Source organism: Papio anubis, chromosome 5 (genome assembly GCF_008728515.1).
Source record: "Papio anubis isolate 15944 chromosome 5, Panubis1.0, whole genome shotgun sequence".
Classification (NCBI taxonomy): domain Eukaryota; kingdom Metazoa; phylum Chordata; class Mammalia; order Primates; family Cercopithecidae; genus Papio; species Papio anubis.
The window spans coordinates 98,210,583-98,218,509 of NC_044980.1; the positions used below are offsets into that span (position 1 = coordinate 98,210,583).

At 30.3% G+C, this 7,927-nt stretch overlaps 1 long non-coding RNA gene across 1 annotated transcript; it reads left to right on the forward strand.

Moving 5' to 3' along the window:
* The first annotated feature begins 227 nt into the window (after positions 1 to 227).
* LOC110743509 lies at positions 228 to 5,997 on the forward strand. Its single transcript, XR_002522678.2, has 2 exons — positions 228 to 2,769; positions 3,086 to 5,997. It is a non-coding gene; the product is annotated as an uncharacterized LOC110743509 (long non-coding RNA).
* Positions 5,998 to 7,927: the final 1,930 nt, after the last annotated feature.

Sequence of the window (7,927 nt, forward strand, 5' to 3'; positions counted from 1 at the left end):
TTTAAAATGTAAATATTGCAATTTATATGCAAGGGAAATATTTACTCACTATTTCCTGTGGATGATGAAAGTCACTTGATTTTCACAAATCTATTAACCAGAAATCCAAAAAATGTATGCCAATCTAGAAACCTTTTATTTTTACATTTCAATGGATGAATAAGACATAACAGTCTAGAAGTGAATGTAATTTTTTTCGTTTTCATCTTTTCCTTTAATTTGTTACTCATAGCAGTATGAAGAGCCAATAGAATCTTCTCTATAACTTACACTGTGTTTGACCTTAATTATACCATATAAATCCTCCCATTAGGTGACTATTTTCACCTATCAATTTCTGATGAATAAAGCATCTTCATACATCCAGTCTCTTTTTAATAGCCTTAGCTTTTTTGTTGCTATTGTTTCAGTTTTTATGTCATAGCTGCTATGAATCAGTGAAAAAATAATTGCTGGTTGTTACACATGGGTCTGTTTTTAATAGATAATCATAATGATTACAAATGCTTTGGGTCTGTAAGATAAGACTAGAATTATAAATTGCCTTATGCAATATATACAGTAAATATCTACTGGCATGGTTTTTTTTTTTATCAGTTTTGATCATTTGGTTACATGAAATTACAATAAGAAAAAATCTAAAATATAATGGTATGTGCATCTTCAGTGAAATTTTACTCAAATGAAGATAGGTTAATCTATTATCAAAGTCATTGGATCTTACAAAAGGAGATACCATTCAAGAAATTATAATTCATGAAAAATGGTACACTGATATCCTGAGAATCCATTCTATAGTTTTTTTTTTTAATCTTAAATAGTAGCATTGCTCATTCATATTTAAAACAGATACAGTATAAACTTCAAAACTCCAGAAAAACACAAAAGTTTTTGTACTTCTGGGTTGGGTCAAGATAGAATAATAGGAAATCATATTTAGCCTGAAAAAAAGGAGGAAAAAAAACAGACGAAATATATGAAGCAATGGTTTTTATCACATAGATCATCAAGTAACAAAGGATAGTGACCTCAAGCTAATAGGATTAATCCTAAAATTCTTTCAACTTATCACCTAAAAAAGAGTTTCCAGGCCCCAGTCTATGGTAGGGGAACCCAAGTGAAGCCTGTAAGTTCAAGAGATAAGAACAACTGAGAATCCAGGGTGGCCCAGGTGAAACAAGTTCAGAAAGAAATGTACCAAAGAGAAAAGCCCTGCATAAAAAGATAACTGTAGATATCTCAAGAGGGTCTCTTCAAGGCATCAGCTAAATAATGAGTAGTGTACATATAGCAGGACACTACTCATTACTAAATAAAGAACCACATGAATAATTGAAACAATTACAGAAGATCTCACACAAGATTAGAAATATTTCGTCTTTTTGAAAAACATAGTTGAAAACCTCATAATTCACAGAATCAAAAATCTCATAACTCAAGATCCAAATCAGACTCTCAGAGATGAAGATGATGACACTGAAGGTTAAAAATAGTTAAAAATAAAGATTAAGGGTAAGTTAGATAAAATTAGTAAGTTTGAAGACATAGCAATAGAAATTATCCAAATGAAGCTCACAGAACAAAAAAGGAATTAAAAAGTAAGAGCACCAATAACTTACAAGACAACTTTTAATGGCATAATATACATGTGATCTAAGTTCCTGAAGAAAATAAAAGGGTAATGAAAACTTTTGGAAAAAAAAATTAAAATTTAAAAATTATTTTATTTCTTCAAAAATGTGTGGGATTTTTAAAAAATAAAGTTTATTTTGTGTATTTAAGGTATACAATATTTATGTTATGGGATACATATCAATAGTAATAGAGTTACTATAGTGAAGTAAATTAATATATCTATCAACTTTCCTTTTTTTGGTTGTTATTTTTGTGGCAAGAGTAGCTAAAATCTACTCAAATAGCATTAATCTGAAATACCATATTATTTTATTATCTATAATCCTGATGGTTTACATTAGGTCTCCAGACTTGTTCATCTTACATAACTAGTTGTACCTTCTGATTATATCACACCGTTTCTCCCGCGAGAAACCCTCCACAGCGGATAGCCACTATTTTATTCTCTATTTCTGTATATTTGATTGTTTTTTAGATTCCACATATAAATGAATTCATGTAGTATTTTTCTTTCTGTGCCTGACTTATTTAACTTATCATTTGTGAACTATAAATGCACAGATTCAAGAAGTTCAATGAAACACAGTGTATTCAATATGAACAATAATTACAAGGTGCATTATAAAGTATTTAAAACCAATGATAGAGTAGAATCTTAAAAACCACCAGAGAAAGGAGATATTATATTCTGAAGAACAAAGGTAGGCATGACAACAGAGTTCTTGGAAACAAACCAGAAGATAGTGGAGAAACATATTTAAAATCCTGAAAAAGCAGAAAGAAAAGAAACTATCAACTTAACATTCTAGAACAAGTGAAAATATATTTCTAACTGAAGATTAATTAAAAGCTTTCAGACATACAAAAACTAAAATAATTAATTCCCAGAAGATCTGCATTGTAAGAAATGTTGAATAGAGCTCTTTAGGCAAAAGACAAATGATACTAGATTTTGTAACTATTTTACAAAATACAAGTTTTTTAAATTTTCATAATTTATACAAATTTAAAAGCTTATTTGTTATTAAAAATAATATATATGCATTATGAGGTTTATAAAATATGTAGAAGTAAATTGTATGATAACTTTAGCACAGAATCCAGAATTAGAAAAATAGGAGTATATACAGTAAGGTTCTTTTTTTTTTTTTTTTTTTTTTGAGACGGAGTCTCGCTCTGTCACCCAGGCTGGAATGCAGTGGCCGGATCTCAGCTCACTGCAAACTCCGCCTCCCAGGTTCACGCCATTCTCCTGCCTCAGCCTCCCGAGTAGCTGGGACTACAGGCGCCCGCCACCTCGCCCGGCTAGTTTTTTGTATTTTTAGTAGAGACGGGGTTTCACCGTATTAGCCAGGATGGTCTCGATCTCCTGACCTCGTGATCCGCCCGTCTCGGCCTCCCAAAGTGCTGGGATTACAGGCTTGAGCCACCGCGCCCGGCCTACAGTAAGGTTCTTATGCAATAATGGCATAATATCACTTGTAACTAGAATGTGCTAAGGTCAAGAAATTAAGGAGCTTCTTCCAGAGCACAGACTAATGCATTGCCTTCATCACTGAAATTGTTGATGTTAATAAATATCCATTGAATTAAGCAAGCAATGTAGCCAACTTATATTATAAATCAAATTCATTATCTCTTCACATGCTAGCATTTTGAGTATCAGTGTAATAATTAAGAGAAGGAATTTTAAATGAATATCACTGAAATGTTCTAGGAAGTAAAGAAAAATATGCAAAACATCAGTAGATAATTGGAATAATAGCAGTCCTTATTTTGCATGCCACTGTGCTAACTGCAACTTGCGTAAATCAAAACCATGTCCTTACTTTGCAATATTTCAGTGACTGAAGAGCTGTGAAGAACAAAGATAGTTCTAATATGCAAGAATTTCAGTTAACTAGACTAACGTGCACTGTTTGCATATAAAAAGGAGTCAAATGGAAATTCTAAAAGTGAACAATCTAATACATAAAATTATAAACTCAATAGGTGAGTACAGAAATAGAATTGGCAACACATGATAGGGCTACTGAAATAAAAGACAAGTCAATAGAAAAAAAAAATACAAACTGAGAAAAAAAGAGTAGAATACATGAAAACCAGCACGTGAGACATGCACAACATAGTAAAAGATCTCACATGTTTAATTGCGATTACAGAAAAAGATGAGAGAACTGAACATAGCAAAATTAGAGAAGGATGAAGAAGTTTCCACAAGGGTTGAACAATACCAACTCAAGCATTCCAGAAGTTTTAAGGATCCCAATCAGATAAATACAAAGAAGAACACATGTAGGCACATCTTGCAAGAGTATTTTTCAAACTTTACTTTCTTAAAAGTATTGAAGGTCCCAAAGTGTTTATGTAAAACTATGTATGTGCTAATATAAAGATAAATAATTATTAACCTAATTAACTAATTGATATCCATATTCAATGTATTAGAAATCAAAACTGTGAAATATACAAAACATGTACTAAATTCATTTAATAAAAAACAATAATGCCTCTATTATTTTAATATACACACATATATTGAAACAACTACATTTTCAAAACAACTATATTTTCTGAAATGAAATATAGTGAGAAGAGTGACATTGCTTCAGATTTTAGCAAATATATTTTATATCTGGTTTGCTAGAAGACAGTTGCATTATTGTATCTGCTTCTGAATTTAATCTCGTATGATATATTTTTTTGGTAGAAGTACATAAAGAAAATCTGGGCTCCAATATTTATGTAGTTAGAAAATGGAGGGGTATTTGGATTAGGATTTTTTTTTAGATAACTGGGGATATTTTTATTTGATAGAGACCAACACCAATTTGGTAAAATGTAGTAGTTTTCAAAAGATAGTTCTAATGTGGAATGTGAAAGAGTATCATCAAACTTTTGTACTCTGTTACATTAAAATTTATTGACCTAACTTGTTCTTTGAATGGACCTTATATGCATGAATCATCTTATAATATCAATCTTTGGTCACTTTGGAATAACTGCTAAAAACAAAAGACAAAGAAGGAACCTTAAAAACAGTCAGAAGAAACCTTCATTGTAGAAATAATATGGAAGAAAACAGAAAAATTGATTGGTGTCTTTAAGGTGTTTAAAGAAAAAGTAAAGCATATTCTTCAGAAGTAAAATGATTTCAGATAAAAACATGAAAATGTATGAAGGACTCAAGAACAATGGGATGCTTAAATATATGAATAAATATAAATGAACTGTAACTAAATAAAATAGTGATAGGTATGTTTGGTATGGCCTCAAATATATGTAAATCAAAATGCATGTCAATATTGAAAGAAAAGAAGTGAGTACAGCCCATGGGGATAAAGTATTTTAAGTTTGAAGCATTGTTGGAAAGGGGCAAGGGTAATACTTGCATTACATTTTTATTACTCTAATAATTTGTACTACTGTCATAATGCAAGGATTCACATATAATCTCAAGGGTAACCACTAAACAAAAAGGAAAACAGGGAAGGGATATTAAGTTGACTTATTTCAAAGAAAGTAGAAAAAAACTCTTAAGACATATATGCAAAATAAAATAAAACTTATTGTAAGAGGATCAATATAAATGCAAATGCAAATGAACAAAATAATGTTTTCTATATGAAACTGGAGTTATGGGTCCTCTATCAAATAAATAATAGTCTTTTATCATTTTTAGTCATTTGTATCATTTTTTAGATAGCCAATTTGGATCTTTCTTATTAGACACATCAGAATAATACCAAGTTATTTATAACAAATAAAATATTCAAAGCACCATGCTAGGTAATTGAAGATTATGCATATAGAATAATTGAATATAATGCATATAGAAAAATAACTTTAATACAAGATGGACTATATTAGATTCAGTTCTCATCACCTTTTTTTTTTCTGTATCCTATTTGAGACCAATGGCATCTTATACAAAAAAAAGCTGGCGAGATTAAAGGTACAATCTTGCCTTGAACCAGAGTTCTTGTTGTTTCCCAACAAATGCTTAGGTCAATTTGGAAGCTGAAATTTTAACCTCTAAAAATGTCTTCAAATTAACTAAGTGAACTAATTAAATTAATGTTCATTCCAGGTGAGCCTCAAATTCTGCTGCAAAGCCTACTTAAACACTTTCATAAGCTATTTTTCCTTTTATTACATTTTCACCTTTATTTATTGTCACATATATCAGTAGTCAACTCCTTACAGATGCTGATTATGTTATCCTTTCTCTGGAACTAAATCTGAAATGACATAAGGTCAGTCGAATTTTCAATTTCAGTTGCAAAGTTCTTCACAGGAACGTTAAAAAAACACACAAAACTTTCAGAGTAAATTAGAATCAAGAAAAACTTCACCAAAATTGATACTAGTAAAAAAAAAAAAAAAAATCACTTAAAAAGCTATCTTTCTAGAATAACCCTATATATATGTAGACAAAGATATTTTCTTATTTTACAAGGGTTGCATAATACTTAATGCAATTGCCTTCACATTTGGCAACATCAGTAAATTCTCAAATAAACTTTAAATGTCTTTATCATGATAATTATTTATTATTAGTAATAATGAGCTAATGTTTATTACAAATTGTTTATCTGTCAAAAAATATAAAACACTTTTTATTATTATATTTATGAACACTTTTATATTTATATAATTATATTTATAAATACTTTTATTATATTTATATGACTCTAAGGAAGATTTCATTATTGTTAACAATTTGTAGATAAAGAAACTAGGGTATAAACATAGAGTATATAATTTAGGCTTTTTAATGTGTCCTAGAGTGAAATTCGAACTTGAACAGTCTGAGTCTTTGGTGGAGATGATTGTATCTGTCAGTCAAATACTTAAATTATGCTGAACAACAAATTTGGGAGCCAGAAAATAGTATTAGAAATTATCAAATAAAGAGATTTTTAAATGAGAAGATGTGGTTTGTCTAAAATAAGAGCCAAATTGTTACTCACTAAGCGTAATAGGAATTCAGTAAATAGAATAACAAGATTAAAAAATACATAAAATTTTATTTTACAATAAAAAGCAAGGAAATAAATTTTATAGATATTTCTTTTTTAAGAAATTATCAAATAAAGAGATTTTTTAATGAGAAGATATGGTTTGTCTAAAATAAAAGCCAAATTGTTACTCACTAAGTGTAATAGGAATTCAGTAAATAGAATAACAAGATTGAAAATACATAACATTTTATTTTTCAATAAAAAACAAGGAAATAAATTTTATAGATATTTCTTTTTTCTTTCTTTTCTCTCTCTCTTTCTTTTTTTTTTTCTTTTTTTTTTTTTTTTACACAGTTTTGCTCTTATTGGCCAGGCTGGAGTGCAATGGCATGATCTCGGCTCACCGCAACCTCTGCCTTTCGGGTTTAAGCAGTTCTCATGCCTCAGCCTCCCAAGTAGCTGGGATTACAGGCACACACCACCACATCCAGCTAATTTTGTACTTTTAGTAGAGACGGGGTTTATCCATGTTGGTCAGGCTGGTCTCGAACTCCCAACCTCAGGTGATCCATCCGCCTCAGCCTCCCAAAGTGCTGGGATTACAGGCGTGAGCCACAGCACCCAGCTGATATTTCTTTAGTAAATATCTTTGTGATCACTGGTCTTGAAGGTACAGCTGAAGAAAGCTTTTGATATGTCACTGGTTAGGCATGCAATGCATTTGTCATGTTAAAAATAAAAACAGAAATTCCTAGGAATAAGTTAAAAGACAAGAAAAACCCTCAATCAATACAAATCATACAATACATGAAAATAAGTCAGGAAAGGAGTCTAGGAATTAGAAATTACAGTAAACTTGGAAATCCAGCTATAGCTTCAGGTGTTTCTGACACATCTAATAATCATCATGATCATGAAAATATTTATACATATAAATACTATTACTATGGATGCCTATTACTAAACGCAATGTATTGCAGTGTAAGACTATAGATTCTTAAGTTCGGAGGACTGCAATATGAATGAAGCTCCAACATGTATTATTTCTGTGGCATTGTCCAAGTCAATTTACTTTTCTCATCTCAATTTCCTAATTCTTTTTCTTTTCACTTTCCTGATTCTTGAAAGTGTCAACCAAGAAGTCCAAATACTCAAGTGGCTTGTCTAATAAGCTCTGTTAGAAAAATACATGATTTGTTTTGTAAGTATTTATAATTAACTCACTTCTTGATCTCAGCCTAACATAAAAGGAAGAAAAGTTGAATAATAATTTTTAAAGGTACTCTATAAAATTGTGTTTATACTACTGAAAAACTGCACCAGTACAT